At 33.1% G+C, this 15034-nt stretch overlaps 1 pseudogene; it reads left to right on the forward strand.

Annotated features, from left to right (window-relative positions):
• The window catches only part of LOC100465230, a 62293-nt pseudogene that overhangs the window by 45833 nt on the left and 1426 nt on the right, over positions 1–15034 (forward strand).

Here is a 15034-nt window from a genome sequence, read left to right on the forward strand (position 1 = left end):
GATTTCTGGGGCATTAACTAATGTACAAATTTTCTTATCATAATTACAGTAACCCATAGGTTAAAATCAAAATTTAAGGGAATCATTGGCTTTATGTTTACATTGTAGAACTTAATAAAATTTTACAATTAAAACATTTATAAAATTATTATTTTCTTATACCCCAAATTACCAAAAATATTTAAGTACCAGGTTATTTTTAATCCATAATAAAACATTTTCTAATATTTATCTTTAAAAGCACAGGTGTCAGGGGTTCCTGAGTGTCAAAGTCAGTTAAACATCTGACTCTTATTTTCTTATAGTATCTGGAATAGACTAGGACAATATCTGGGCATCGAACCCCAATATGATTGTGCTCAGTGCTTAAGTTATAAATCAAGTTTAATATGTAAATTTCCAAATTTCTTAAGACAAGGTTGTGGCATTAGTAGAGTAAGATGAAGTAACTCAGACTTGGTTTGAGGATATTAATTTAGATTTAGATGAATTGAAGAACTTTGTAAACACAAATCACTCATCTTTTATGGCCTCCAAGCCCATAAAGTCTGATCCCAAGAGGAGAATTGTAAAAGCTTGAGCAGAAAAACATGACCTATACACCAAAGGAATCGAAAGATCTTCCAAGTTTTAACAGCAAGAATCTTATGAGCTTGTGTGGGAATGAATTGAGAAGCTGGAGGATAGGGTTGAATTTGGCTGAAATTATCTATATGCAGACAGCTTACCATATTTAAGGATTTAATGTACTATTTTTGACAGCTGGAAGTAGCTTAACACTGTTTGATTTGATGCATGCAGCCTGGGTTTAACAGTCAGGCTTCATCAAATGATGTTAGGATTATTGAGCTCACTTGCTCTTTTGTAGAGAAAAAAAAAATGTGAAGGAACAAATGATGTGTTGGATTTATTATGTAAAGCTCACTTGCCTTCCACCAATACGTACTCATAGAAGGGACCCTGAGGATAATCCTTTCTTCAAGACTTTGAAAAACGTATAGTGATGGGAGCACCAGCATTCCTGGAAAGCTCTTTAGATTACAAATAAGAAAAGGAAATATCACTATTGAAATGGGGATCCCTCTTCAACAGCATACTGGAGTGACAGAGGTCAGGTCACTGTGATTAAATATGAGAGACAATGTAGGTGAAATGAATTAATCTGAAGCATGGATGGAATGGCAATTATTGGTTTGACATCAAAAATCTGTAGCTGTTAATTGCCCTCAACACCTTTAAAAATGAATAGATGGCAGTCATAAAATATCATTTTAAAATACTTTATGTATTAAAATAAAACGGATTGTTCATAAATGCTTGATTTGAAATGCTGTAATAGGAAGCCATAGTTGCTAAACTAGTTCTTTTTTTAAATTTTTAAATTTTTAAATTTTTTTAATGTTTTTTTTATTATATTATGTTAGTCACCATACAGTACATCCCCGGTTTCCAAAGTAAAGTTCGATGATTCATTAGTTGCGTATAACACCCAGTGCACCCATGCAATACGTGCCCTCCTTACTACCCATCACCAGTCTATCCCATTCTCCCACCCCCCTACCCTCTGAAGCCCTCAGTTTGTTTCTCATAGTCCATAGTTTCTCATGCTTCATTCCCCCTTCTGATTACCCCCCCTTTCTTTATCCCTCTCTTCCCCTAAACTAGTTCTTACATTAAACCAGTAAACTGGCCCACATCTAGTTAAGGAAGAACCACCATACCTCCATACATATATCTTGTAAATTCTCTTCCAAGCCTCCAACAAAAGGACCTGGAGCTGTATATCAGAACAACCACTCTGGTGATGTGAAATTATCAGGACTAAAGAGATACTAACACTGAATAGATGCTAATGCCTAAGTATCAGAAATCATATGTGGGCATCATTGGTGTGAGTGAATATTTGTGGATGCTACATGATAAATAAAGCTTTGTCCAAGTTCTGCAGTACAGCAATTCTCACAAGGTGTTTGTATGGTTTGAATAGATCTTATTAGTAAACTGCAGAATGCCTGCATTTGGCTCCCTGAAAATGAAGGTGCTACAATAGGAAAGGAAGAGTTAAGTGGAAGACCCTAGAACTTCCCCTTCTGAAGAAAATAGCAAAAAAATAAGCAACACCTCATTCCCGGAGAAGTTTCAGAAATTAGCAGCAATATCTAAGACATGAAAGAACAGGAGTGTTGATTTCTCTCAAATTTCCATTTAACTGGTGTGTTTGGTTGGTGCAAAAGCTAAGTAGAGTGCTTGTTATTTAAAACTTAAGCAGATATTATCTAAATCCAGTTGCTGTTTTACATATTGTACTTTGACTAGATCAACACACACAATTCAATCCCTGGAAAGTAGTGCAAATTGTATTTTTCCCCCAAATAATGAACAGGGATGAGGAGAAGCACTTCACTTTCATTGGGGGAGAATAACATTACGTCTTGCTTGTCTTATCTCAGGGCTATATCAGCTCTCATGCTCACTGTCTTAACAGAGTTGTAAGGGAAATACATTACCTGAATATTCTGCAGAATGTCATGCTGTCCCACTATTGGTAACCAGAATGATGGTAAGCAGAAAGTAGCTACTAACCAGATACTCTTGTGAAGCACATGTATGCTAGTGGTAAAAGATAAACCCGATGAAAATTCTGGGTTCTCTCAAATTACCAAAGTTTCTAGAGGCCCATCAGTTTTAAACATGTTGGGAAACCCTCTCTAAATTGAGAGTCAGTTTGTACAGCCGAACACTGAAAAACTGGCAAATTTCATCTTGGGTCTCTTCGGATTTTAGAGGCTACATAAACCACAAAGTGCTTCATGCTCTGACTCATTAGTAATTAACTCATTTAGCTCAAAGTTTTTGAGTGGAGTCAAGAAAAAAATAACCTTCTGCAGCAGGTTAAAATGAAATAAAAGTCTCCTAAAAATTATGCCTCATAAGCCAAGAGTTACAATGGTGCCTTCACTGCCAATCATACATAAGGATCCTTTGGTTAGTCTCACTACAGTAATTATAGCACAGATTCTGAGGATTTTGCAGCAAAATCATGTCCCCCTCTAGTGATAACTACTCTCTTTTTGAAGGGCAGCTCTTGTCTTTCTCCTCAGCCCTGAGAGAGACTGAACATATAACTGTGGTACTCCCTCTGACTGTGAGACCTAAACTGACATCATGAACAGAGTGACATTTAATCCACTGAACCATAAAATTAATCTACAGCGTTAGTTTTCTGCTACAGAATTAGCTCAGGATGGAATATATTTGGAACCTGTGACATTCACTGGAATACCTTAGTAATTCCAAGACCAAATTTACTGGGAATACATGATAGCTCAATAAATCAAGGACCACTGAGGCCTCAGATCCTTCAAAACGAAGGTTTGAATCACCTCACCAGGTAAAGAAACCTGGCCAACTTATCTGCTGGCTATGTACAAAGTGGTAGATAAAATCTAATAAATGCCAACTACAGCATCCTGACTGACACAGATATGAAAACTGTAGAAGCTAGGTATACTTCTATTAGTTGTATATTAACCAAGATTTTATTTTTGCCCATTTCTTTTCTTGATGTGTGCTACTCAGCTACATGATTTAGAACTTATGGGGAGAGTTTGCACATCACATTGTTTTGGGTATGTTGTCTAATGAAAGTTTGGGTTTACTGTTCTCAGAGAATAGGTGAGATCATCTTTGTATGATAGATATTCACCTAAGATTGAGTACAAAGGTAAAGAGTTAGATAAAAATAAATAACTTATGTAATACAATTATAGTGTTCCTGAGTTTCATCTTATTTTTGAGTGTCATACTAAGTTAAGAGTTTACTTAAAGATCATAGTAATATTTATTGTTTATTAACAGTAAGTTTCCTGGAGATACAGTCTCCATCTTGTTTACTAGTATAGGTATTTTCATGTACTCCCAAATAATTTTATATTTTAAATCTCATTTCTTCTGTTGATATAGTATTGATATATTGATCTACTTGACATATTGCAGTCCATTTACTGTAAATATTTCTTAGAGTTTTATATTTCTTTTTTTTTTTAAGATTTTATTTATTTGACAGAGATAGAGACAGCCAGCAAGAGAGGGAACACAAGCAGGGGGAATGGGAGAGGAAGAAGCAGGCTCATAGCAGAAGAGCCTGATGTGGGGCTTGATCCCACAATGCTGGGATCACGCCCTGAGCCGAAGGCAGACGCTTAACCACTGTGCCACCCAGGAACCCCAGAGTTTTATATTTCTAAATCATACTCTGAACTCTCATAAACACAACACATATAAGAAATTGTCAAAATGTATGAAATATAGTAAAACCAGCTATCAAACATATTTATTGGCCACTTACGTAATTCCTTAATTGCTAAACCCATGAAAAAATATTTTAAGCCTAATAGGTAATAAAGAATGACTCTAATATTAAAATTTGAAGGAACTAGTTAATATTAAGTTTTTTAATTTAAATATTTTGTTAAATTAAATTGAGATTATGTAGATAAAACTGAAAAGGAGATTTCTATAAATTCAAGGGACAACCTTTACCTTCTTTTAAGATGATCATAAAAATCAATGAAGAGATGTTTATATGTAAATTAATAATGCTGAGTTGTTCTCATCATGTACAAGAAAGCCAACACTATGATATATAAATAATCTGTGGCATATTCAAAAAATGTTTCTCTTCTGTCTCCATGACATTTTGGTTCAAAATACCATACTACTCATGAATACTTACTATTTGCACACCATAGATTATATTCAGAAATAAATGATGGCCATGGTTCCCAAATCTACACATGATAGTTAACCTCTGTTCATACTTACATTGCAAAAAATAAACCAACAAATAAAGTAAGTGTGACATTTAAATCATCTGAAGATAATTCTGACAATGTTTGGTAGAGAGATTGAAATTTCCTACCACAGACTAGTGGAGTTCTCATTTTTTTTATAAGAAATGAGAGGTTTCAGAGATCAAAGCTGCTGCAGTATGCTTGGAAGCCAATCCATTATCAACAGGAATGTCATCACTCTGAATCACTTTATGCCTTGTCACTTCTTCTGACATTCTTGTTGAAGCTAACCAAGAAACAAGCTGCAGAGCTGACATTTATGCTTTTGTCATGATGAGTAGTCCTACTAAAGTAAGCTGCCGAAAATCCAAAAAAAGAATAAATACATCTTCATCTTAACTAATAAAGAATCTAATGAATAAAATCGAATTACTGAAATCCACTGGAAAAAATACCTCTAACCTTAAGAATCACGTAAGTGGGAAAACCAAAGTTTCATGCCCCATACTGATAGAAAATTATGGAAGCTCATGTTTTAAATGTTAAAATAGTTTAAAGAATATTTTCAGTCCCCTTGTTGTAACATTTTATTCCATTTATTTTTTTGAAATTACTTAAGATAAGTAAAGTGTATTATTCCCTGAGGAAAATGGGTTATATTTATGTGGAGATTTTTCCTCCCTTTAAAATAAAAGTGTTTATGTATTTATGCATCTCTGACAGCAATGAATGCCTACCTTGCAAATAAGTGCCAAAATATGTATTTAATGAATGAGTAAATAATGCAATGATGTGTGAAACAATATAATAGATTCTGTGGGTTTTTTATTGTATTCCTCTAAATCTTCGATTTGCTATATCACCTTCTATGATTTATTCTACACTCTTTTGAAATGCTACATTTACGTATTAGAAATAACATTTTGGCAAATGCCTCCCAGGAAGAAAAGAGTTCTATTAGATAATTAAGATCATTTATGTAAGGTGGAAAAATATGAGGTAATTACCACAATTCTCATTACAAATGGTACTCCGTATAAAATATATCTTTATGATTCAGAAGTGCATTTGCAGAGTGAGGTCTAATTGCCTATTATAGTCTTGGCTTTAATTATAGGTAAAAAGAGTTTTCCTCGCTCATATGAGTCCTTGTTTTTTATTTACATATTAAGCAAAATTCAGCTTAGTGCAGTATTGTTGTTGAAATACGTGTACTTTACAATACAGATAGCTATTTATGAACCTAAAATTCTGTATTTCTAAAGGTGGCAATTTTGATGGGGTATCATGTTACCTAAATGCAATTGGTGCATTTGTTTCTGGGATTTCTTCTGAATAACAAATTAGTCATCATCTCACATAAACAAGCTTCAACTTTTGAGACAGACCTAAACAGCTTCTTTGTTTTCTGAAAAATGGAATGAGCTTTTACAGGAAACACATTATATAAAATGACTATTATGGTTAAGAACAGAGTTTTTGTCAGAGATATAGAGTAGTCATTCTTCATTCTTCATTAGGGTATGGACAAGAGATATTTAAGGTGATTGCTCTGCTAATATTACCCCATTTGGAATATATTTTTTTCACCATAGTTTTCAAGTGCTTCAATGCAAAAGCATTAGAATAAAAAAGAATTTGTGACTCAACCTTATTAATAAAATCATCCTTGGGTCACCGGGGTGGTGCAGTTGATTAAGCATTCAACTCCTGGTTTCCACTCAGGTTGTGATCTTGGGGTCCTGAGATCGAGCCCTACATCGGGCTCTGCACTCAGTGCAGAGTCTGCTTTAATTTCTCTCTCACTCTACCCCTCCCCTCTGCATGTTCTCTCCCTCTATCTCTCTCTCCCAAATAAATAAATAAATCTTAAAAAAATAAATCATCTGTGGTATTTTAAAAAAATGTTTTATTATCCTAAAATCAGTATTTAAGCATTTTATGTTATGATTGCAATCATACTGGGTACTCCTAAACACTGAAAATGTTTACATTTTATTTAGTGGGACATTTTCAAGTGTTGCCTTCTAATTCAGTGTCTAGAATGGGGATGCATAATAGAGAAAAACTGATTAGCGTATGATCATAATAAGCCAGCCACTCTGTTGACTTTGTATATACATTATATCACTGTTCATAAATATCTTATTGGAATTGTGGCATTTTTGGCTATCAGTTAAGGAACAACTTAGAAAGATTAGTAAATTAAGAAAGCTTGCAAAGGTAAAAAGCGATAACACTGATATTTAAGTCAGGATCCATCTGACTCCAACATTTTACATTCGTCAATTTTGCTAGTGTGATAACTATTTGTATACACTAACATTAAACACACTAACATGTACTTCAGATTTTATTCACCTTTGGTGTAGAAGATTTTGATATACAGTTGTCTAACTGTCAGAATTATATTCCTCATTTAGACAGATAATAAACTTAACAATATTCATCCTATGTGTCATTGTTTATATGCAAATGAATAATGGTCATATGCCATTACATCAGCCAAAGGTGAAGCGGGACAATTGTTCTCATTTTCAAATTTATATGCCTTCTTCCTTTGTTTTCATTGTATGGGTCTGATGTATTCTCGACAGTGTTATTTATATGCATCACAAGTGTCCAAGTGGAATCACTTACCTACAGAAATCTGACCTCTGTGCATATTGGCATTAAATAATGTGGGCTATTGGGATTGATATTAAAGAAGCGACCATGATCTCTATGTACCTGCAATGAAGCAGTTTATCGATTCAGATGACTTGGGAAAAGATACTTGAAATACAGTCCCGTGTGCTTAAAATTGTTGACGACATACCGCTCATTATGATAAATTTGCATGCACAACATCCCATGGAAAAATAGATTTTCATTTTTTGAATGGTCTATATTCTTTTTCCTTTCTGTTAATAAGAAGTCGTGTATGCTTTTTGGGGTCGACATTCACAAATTTTGCATTTTAATTTAATGATCGTTCACTGTTTCAGCTGTAAATCATTAATTCATTAAAAAAATTATTGGGAGCTTATTATGTGCTAGCAATTTCTCTAAGTACTGAGAATACAGCAATAAATAAAGCAGTCTTAAAAAACTGTCTTCCTGAAGTTTACATTCCAGTAGGGAGNTGGGAGCTTATTATGTGCTAGCAATTTCTCTAAGTACTGAGAATACAGCAATAAATAAAGCAGTCTTAAAAACTGTCTTCCTGAAGTTTACATTCCAGTAGGGAAGACAGATAAGGAAAAAGAAAAGATTAATAGATAAAGGAGAAAAACAAATCAGCTAAGAACAATGAACAGGAAGTTTCAAACTGCAGGGGTTGAGGGAATAAAATATTATCAGATGGGATAGCAACAGGAATGATCTTTAATGGGAAGATGACTTTTGAAAAAAGACATGAAGGTCCATAAAATTACACTTATATATCTTATTTATAACTTGTATTAAATAATTAAAGACACAGAGCAGTTTATTAAATATATTTTTTAATCTACGAGTATCATAATACCCTATTCACCTCTAGAAATCACCTCCTACTTCACTGGGCCTCTTACTCATTGCACTCCAAAATCACTGACATTCTTTCAATTACTCAAAGTCAAGATAGATTTTTTTCTACTTAGGGACTTTTACACTTACTGCCCCTATAGTATAAAAGGTTCTTCTCTCTCTCTTCTTTCTTTCTTTCCTCAACATTAAGGTTACTTCCTCAAATGGTCATTCCATAATCTTCCCAATAAAGGAAGTTTTCTTTTGTAATCTAACACAAGCTCCCTTTTATTTGTTTATATGTAATTTCAATATCTTTAATCAATATATATGGCTTTTCAGATTTCTACTTCTTATGTCAGTTTGAATATTTTCTGTATTTCAAAAAAAATACCCACTGTATTTTTTAAAGGTTTATTTATTTACTCATTTATTTGACACAGAAAGAGCATAAGCAGGGGGAGAGGCAGAAGCAGTCTTCCTGCTGGGCAGGGAGCCCAATGTGGGACTTGATCCCAGGACCCTGGGATCATGACCTGAGCTAAAGGCAGACACTTAACCGACTGAGCCTCCCAAATGCTCCAAGTTATCCACTTTATTCTGGTTGTTAGTCATTGGCAAACATTTGTTTCGTAATGTTCCTCTTCATCTTCTGAAAACAATAAAACACTAGTGAAAGAAATTCAAGATGATGCAAAGAAATGGAAAGACATATCCATCCTCATGGTCTGGAAGAACAGATATTCTTAAAATGTGTATACTACTCAAAGCAATCTATAGATGTAATGCAATCTTTATCAAAATACCAACAGCATTTTTCACGGAACTAGAACAAACAATCCTCAACTTTGTATGAGAGCTCAAAAGACCTTGAATAGTCAAAGCAATCTTAAAAGAGAAAAACAAGGGGTGCCTGGGTGGCTCAGTTGTTTAAGTGTCTGACTCTTGATTTCAGCTCAGATCTTGATCTCAGGGTTGTGGGATCGAATCCCACTTCCAGCTCCATGTTTATTGGGTCTTCTTGAGATTCTTTCTTCCTCTCCCTCTGCCCTTTCTTCCCTTTCTCAAAATAAATAAATAAATCTTTAAAAAGAAAGAAAGAAAAACAAAACTGGAGACATCACAATTCCAGATTTCAAGTTACATTACAGAGCAGTAGTAATTAAAACAGTATGATACTGCCATAAGAATAGACACATGGATCAATGAAATATAACAGAAAGCCCAAAAATGGACCCACAACTATATGGTCAATTAATCTTTGACAAAACAGGAAAGAATATCCAATAGAAAAAGACAGTGTTTTCAACAAATGGTGTTAGGAAAACTGGACAGCAACATGCAAAAGAATGAAAATGGACCACTTTCTTTCACCAGAGACAAAAATAAACTCAAAATGGATTCAAACCTTAATGTGACACAGGCAGCAGCCTCTTTGACTTTGGTTGTAGCAACTTGTTACTAAGTCGTCTCTGGAAGCGGGAAAAAAGCAAAAATAAACTATTGGGACTACATCAAATTAAAAAGCTTCTACACAGTGAAGAAAAGAATCAACACAGCTAAAAAGACAACCTATGGAATGGGAGAAGATATTTGCAAATGACAGATCTGGTAAAGGATTAGTATCCAAAATACATAAAGAACAAATACAGCTCAATGCCTAAAAGAATAAATAATACAATTAAAAATAGGCAGAATACAAACATAGTGATTTGAAGGGGCAACTGCCCCCCAGTGTTTACAGTAACAATGTCCACAATAGCCAAAACAAGGAAAAAGCCCAGATGTCCATCAACAGATGAATGGATAAAGAAGATGTGGTATGTGGTAACGCTAAACGAAATACGTCAGTCAGAGAAAGACAAATACCATATGATTTCACTCATATGTGTTTAAAAAAAAAAAAAACACAATGAATGAGCAAAGGGAAAAAGAGAGAGAAAGAGAGAGACCAAGAAGCCCACTCTTAACTATAGAGCACAAAATGATGGTTACCAGAGAGGAGGTGGGCGGGGGATGGGAGGAATAGGGGATGGAGATTAAAGAGTACACTTATCATATGATAAAAAAATAATGTTCCTTTTCATTCTTTTACTCTCTATTGCCTCTATAATGATCTCTTTCATTTTTAATTTCAGCAATTTGCATCATCTCTATTTTTCTTTTATAATCTAGTTAAATGTTTACCAATTTACTGATCTTTTAAACACAAATTTTTGTTTCACTGGTTTTTCTGTTTTTGTCTTGTTATTGCCTTTATTATTTCTTATTACTTATTTTTCATTTAATTTTCTGTGATTTTCTGATTTCTTAGGGGGAAGTCAGATAATTTTATATTTTTCTTTTCTCTGTTTTAGCATTTAAAGATATGATTTCCTTAAAAATGTCATTACAAATATCCCCCAAATATTAATATGTTGTGTTTTCCTTATCATTCAGTTTAAAATATTTTCTACTTTTACTTGTATTTTTTCCTTTGATCCATTGGCTCTTTAAGTGTATGTTAGTTTACAAAATTTAGGTATTTTCCAGATACTATTTTCATGGATTTTTAATATAAAAATCTCTTTTGCTCAGAGAATAGTCTATAAAGAATTTAATCATTTTATATTTTATGAAAAAGTGTGTGGTTTAATATGGTCAATTCACAGAAGCAACTGAAAAGAATGCTTTTTCTGCTATTGTTGTGCCTATGTCAATAAGGTCATGTTGATGTCTTTTATAGGCTTTTTATGTTCTAAACACTTTGTCAGTTTCTGAGAGAGAATTGTGGAAGTCTATAAATATATTTTGAATTTTTCTATTTCTCTTTCAGTTGTGGCTTCTTGTATTTTCAAACTCTTTTATTAAAAGCATATATATTTGGTGTTGTATAATACTTTTATTAATTTAATTGACCCCTTTGTTGTCATGAAATATCCCTTTATGTCCACTATAACACCCTTCATTATGAATTCTAATTTGAAGTATATTAATATAGCCATTCTTGATTTTATATAATTAGTGTCTGCATGGCATAACTTTTTTCTATCCTTTTAATTTAGCACATAGGTGAATATTATTCTTCTCTACTGTCTCACAATTTCTGCATTCTAAATAATGTGCTTCATTTCTTCATGTTCAAATTAACAAATGGCATGGTTAGGCTTATATTCACCTGATCGAATTTTGTTGTCTTTCTTTAGAGTATTGACTTTAGTTAAGTCATTTTTTTCTTAATTTATGGGTCAGTTTTTCTCTTTCAAAGTCTGTTTATAGGTAGATTTTATTTTATTTTATTTTATTTTATTTTATTTTATTTGCTATGTTATGTTATTTTTACCAGAGTAGAATATATTTTACTCTAAGGCCTTTTAATTTTACTACCAAGTCATGTTCTTTTTGAAGTTTATACTAAATGCCCCAAATGTTTAACTAAGTCTTTCTACTCTGATGGAAACTTGAATGTTTCTAGCCCTTAAAATTTGCTGTTAGCTGTTCATTTCCCATTTTTAATATAAATAAGTAAAGCATGCAGAATTATCCTGGTTCCAATGTTATGATTCATGCTTCCCTATCATAGCACAACTTTATTCCATACAACTTAGACATTCTCCGCTGTAACTTTACAAGGCACTTAATGTTAAATCTTCATTTTTTCCAATGTTTTTTCTTTTCCTTTATATTCTATTTTCTACTTGTAATTCTGGAATTCCCTCTTCCATTTTATGTTCTTAGAAAAATTTTACCAGTCTCTCTAGAATCTAATGGATAAAATGAGAAATTTATCTTCTAATGATTATTGTACTAGTTTGCTAGAGCTGACATAACAAACTCAGTGTCCTAAACAACAGAAATTTGTTTTCTCACTGCCCTGGAGGCTAGAAGTCTGAGATCAAAGCATAGGCAGGATTGGTTCCTTCTGAAAACTGTGAGACAGAATCTATTTTATGTCCCTCCTCTAGTTTCTGATAGGTCACTGGTAATCTTTCACCATTCTTGACTTGTAGAAGAATTGCCCCAGTTGATACCTTCAACTCCATATGATATTCTTCCTGTGTGCTTATCAATATCCAAATTTCTTCTTTTTATAAGGAGACCAGTTATTTTGGATTAGGGCCCAACCTAATGACATCATTTTAACTTGATTACCTATGTAAAGACCTTAGAGATCTGTAAGCCTATCATATTTTGAGGTACTGGAGGTTAGAACTTCAGTGAATTCTGGGGGGCAACAATTTAACCCATAACAGATGTATCCAATAATATAAAGAAATGATTACATAAGAATTGATTCAACGGGGCATATCCCAGATGTTCTAGTTCTTAAAAAAGCAACAAAGGAAATTAAAATTTCCAAACTGAAATATTTATTCAATGGTATGGAAATTTTAAAACATATCATACCTTAGCACAAACATGAGGAAAATAAGGGAATGTTATTATAGAACACAGAAGAGTAATGACAGTATACTCTAACCAAATGTTACCATAGTATATTGGTTTTGGTAAATTCTATAAAGTATTGTTTTAGAGGATATAGGAGATTAAAAGAATAACAAGGCCCACATCCTAGCTTCATACAGTTTGTGTTGTATATTGTAGCACAGGAACACCCTACCTTTAGTAATAATTATTATATGAGTAAAAATAAGAAAAATGATAGATATTTATAGTCATAGGCCTAATCCCAGTCAAATCAAAATAACCAGGTCTCAATCTGAATTTATTCATGATTCGAAATTTCTTATGGTTCCATCTTGCAATATTTTTTCATGTTTTGTTTTGAAGTTGTAATTATGTTTTACATAAAGTGCACAAAATTTGTCATTATTTTATCTACCATATTTTGAGGGCACAATTATTTCAGAAAGAACTCCGTGAAAGTATTGTCCTTTGGGTGCATATGGTAAACCTATGACTGAAAGATAAGAATAATGAATTTCTTAGGCTATTTCACATAGTGATTACTTGAATATCTATTGCCTCTATTAGATCTTATTCCATGATTGTAATGTTCTTGCATAGCACTGAGTAACACTTTTTTTCTGTTCAAAAAATATTTCCTTTCAACTTATTCTCTGTGCTATAGACAATGAGAATGCTAGAACCACCTTAAATTTGTTTTTAACATTTTGCTTAATATATGTGATATTTGTTATTTAGCCAAAGATTTTTTTTAAAGATTTTATTTATTTATTTGACAGAGAGAGAGACAGCCAGCGAGAGAGGGAACACAAGCAGGGGGAGTAGGAGAGGAAGAAGCAGGTTCCCAGGGGAGGAGCCTGATGTGGGGCTCCATCCCAGGACTCTGGGATCATGCCCTGAGATGAAGGCAGGCACTTAAGGACTGAGCCACCCAGGCTCCCCTAGCCAAAGATTTTTAAATTATATCTACTTCCTCCATTAAACTTCAGTTACTTCCGATAAGGAGAATAGAGTTGTCTTTTGTATTTAATATAAAACACACATATTTCACTTAAAACAAAATCCATTTTCTCTCTGGAATCCTAAGATTTTATGCTGAATTCTTACCTATAAACCATTCTGTGTTGTACCATTTTTATATATTATTTTTATGCTATTTTCTAACTGAAACTCTCTTGGGAATACATTTTTATTTCTGAAAACTTGATAATTTTTTCCTTAGCTTCTTGGAAAGAGAATCCTAAAAGGAGTTTTTAAAATAAAATGTTTATGTATTCCATTTTACATGATGTGTTCTAAAAACTTTATCATTTTAAAATTTTNTGATAATTTTTTCCTTAGCTTCTTGGAAAGAGAATCCTAAAAGGAGTTTTTAAAATAAAATGTTTATGTATTTCATTTTACATGATGTGTTCTAAAAACTTTATCATTTTAAAATTTAAAAAAATAAAAGCTTTTTTTTTTAGAGCAGAGTGTATATTTACACACACACACACACACACACACACACACACAATTGTGTTCTGCAAAGGCCAAATAAGAAAATTAAAAGGGGTGTAATAAGAATATTTTAGATTTTTAGTGGTTGTACTAAACTTTGTTCTTCAGTTATGGATACAGTATTGCTTTTAGTTTAAACTTTGATATGGAGTTGGAACTCCCTGACACTTGGCCCATGTACTTGGCCTTTTCTTCTCTAATAAATCTCCTTCAAAGTTTTAGGTATCAAATTGGAATGATTCTGACAGTTTCTAAGTATATCTCATCAAAAACTGCATTCACTGACTGTAGATTTATATGTAAGATTAATTTATATGCAATGAGATCACTGTAAGACATTCCTGGGATAGATTATACTTACTACCTGATTTCTATGGCCCCTAAGCCTAACCAGCAGACCTGAGTGACACTCTGTATTTGAGAAAAAATTATCAGTTTAGAGAAATGTCCAAAAAGTTCTAAGATTGGTTTATTACTCTTTCCTTAGAGCCCTGTCACCCAGTTAAAGAGTTTGGTCCTTTTCGGAAAGGTTAGGAATGAGACTTCTGGCTATATATTTGTAGTGTGATTGGAAAATCTTTTCTTGATTTTTCCTTATATAACTTTCCCTTGGGAAGTGATGAATCTGTGAGATTAGTCATGTTCAGGAATCACAGGATGGACCATTAATTTTCATGGCAACCAAAAATATGTCTATTTGAAAGACCTATAGTTTCAGCTGTGTAAATCAAGTGATCTCTAATCACATTATCTAATTATTTTAGTTATTGACACCTAAGCATCGCCTAACCACCGCAGCAAATCTCTGTGTTTTAAACCTGAGACCTAATTTATCTCTGGCAATT

The sequence above is a fragment of the Ailuropoda melanoleuca genome, chromosome 5, assembly GCF_002007445.2.
Source record: "Ailuropoda melanoleuca isolate Jingjing chromosome 5, ASM200744v2, whole genome shotgun sequence".
Lineage (NCBI taxonomy): Eukaryota > Metazoa > Chordata > Mammalia > Carnivora > Ursidae > Ailuropoda > Ailuropoda melanoleuca.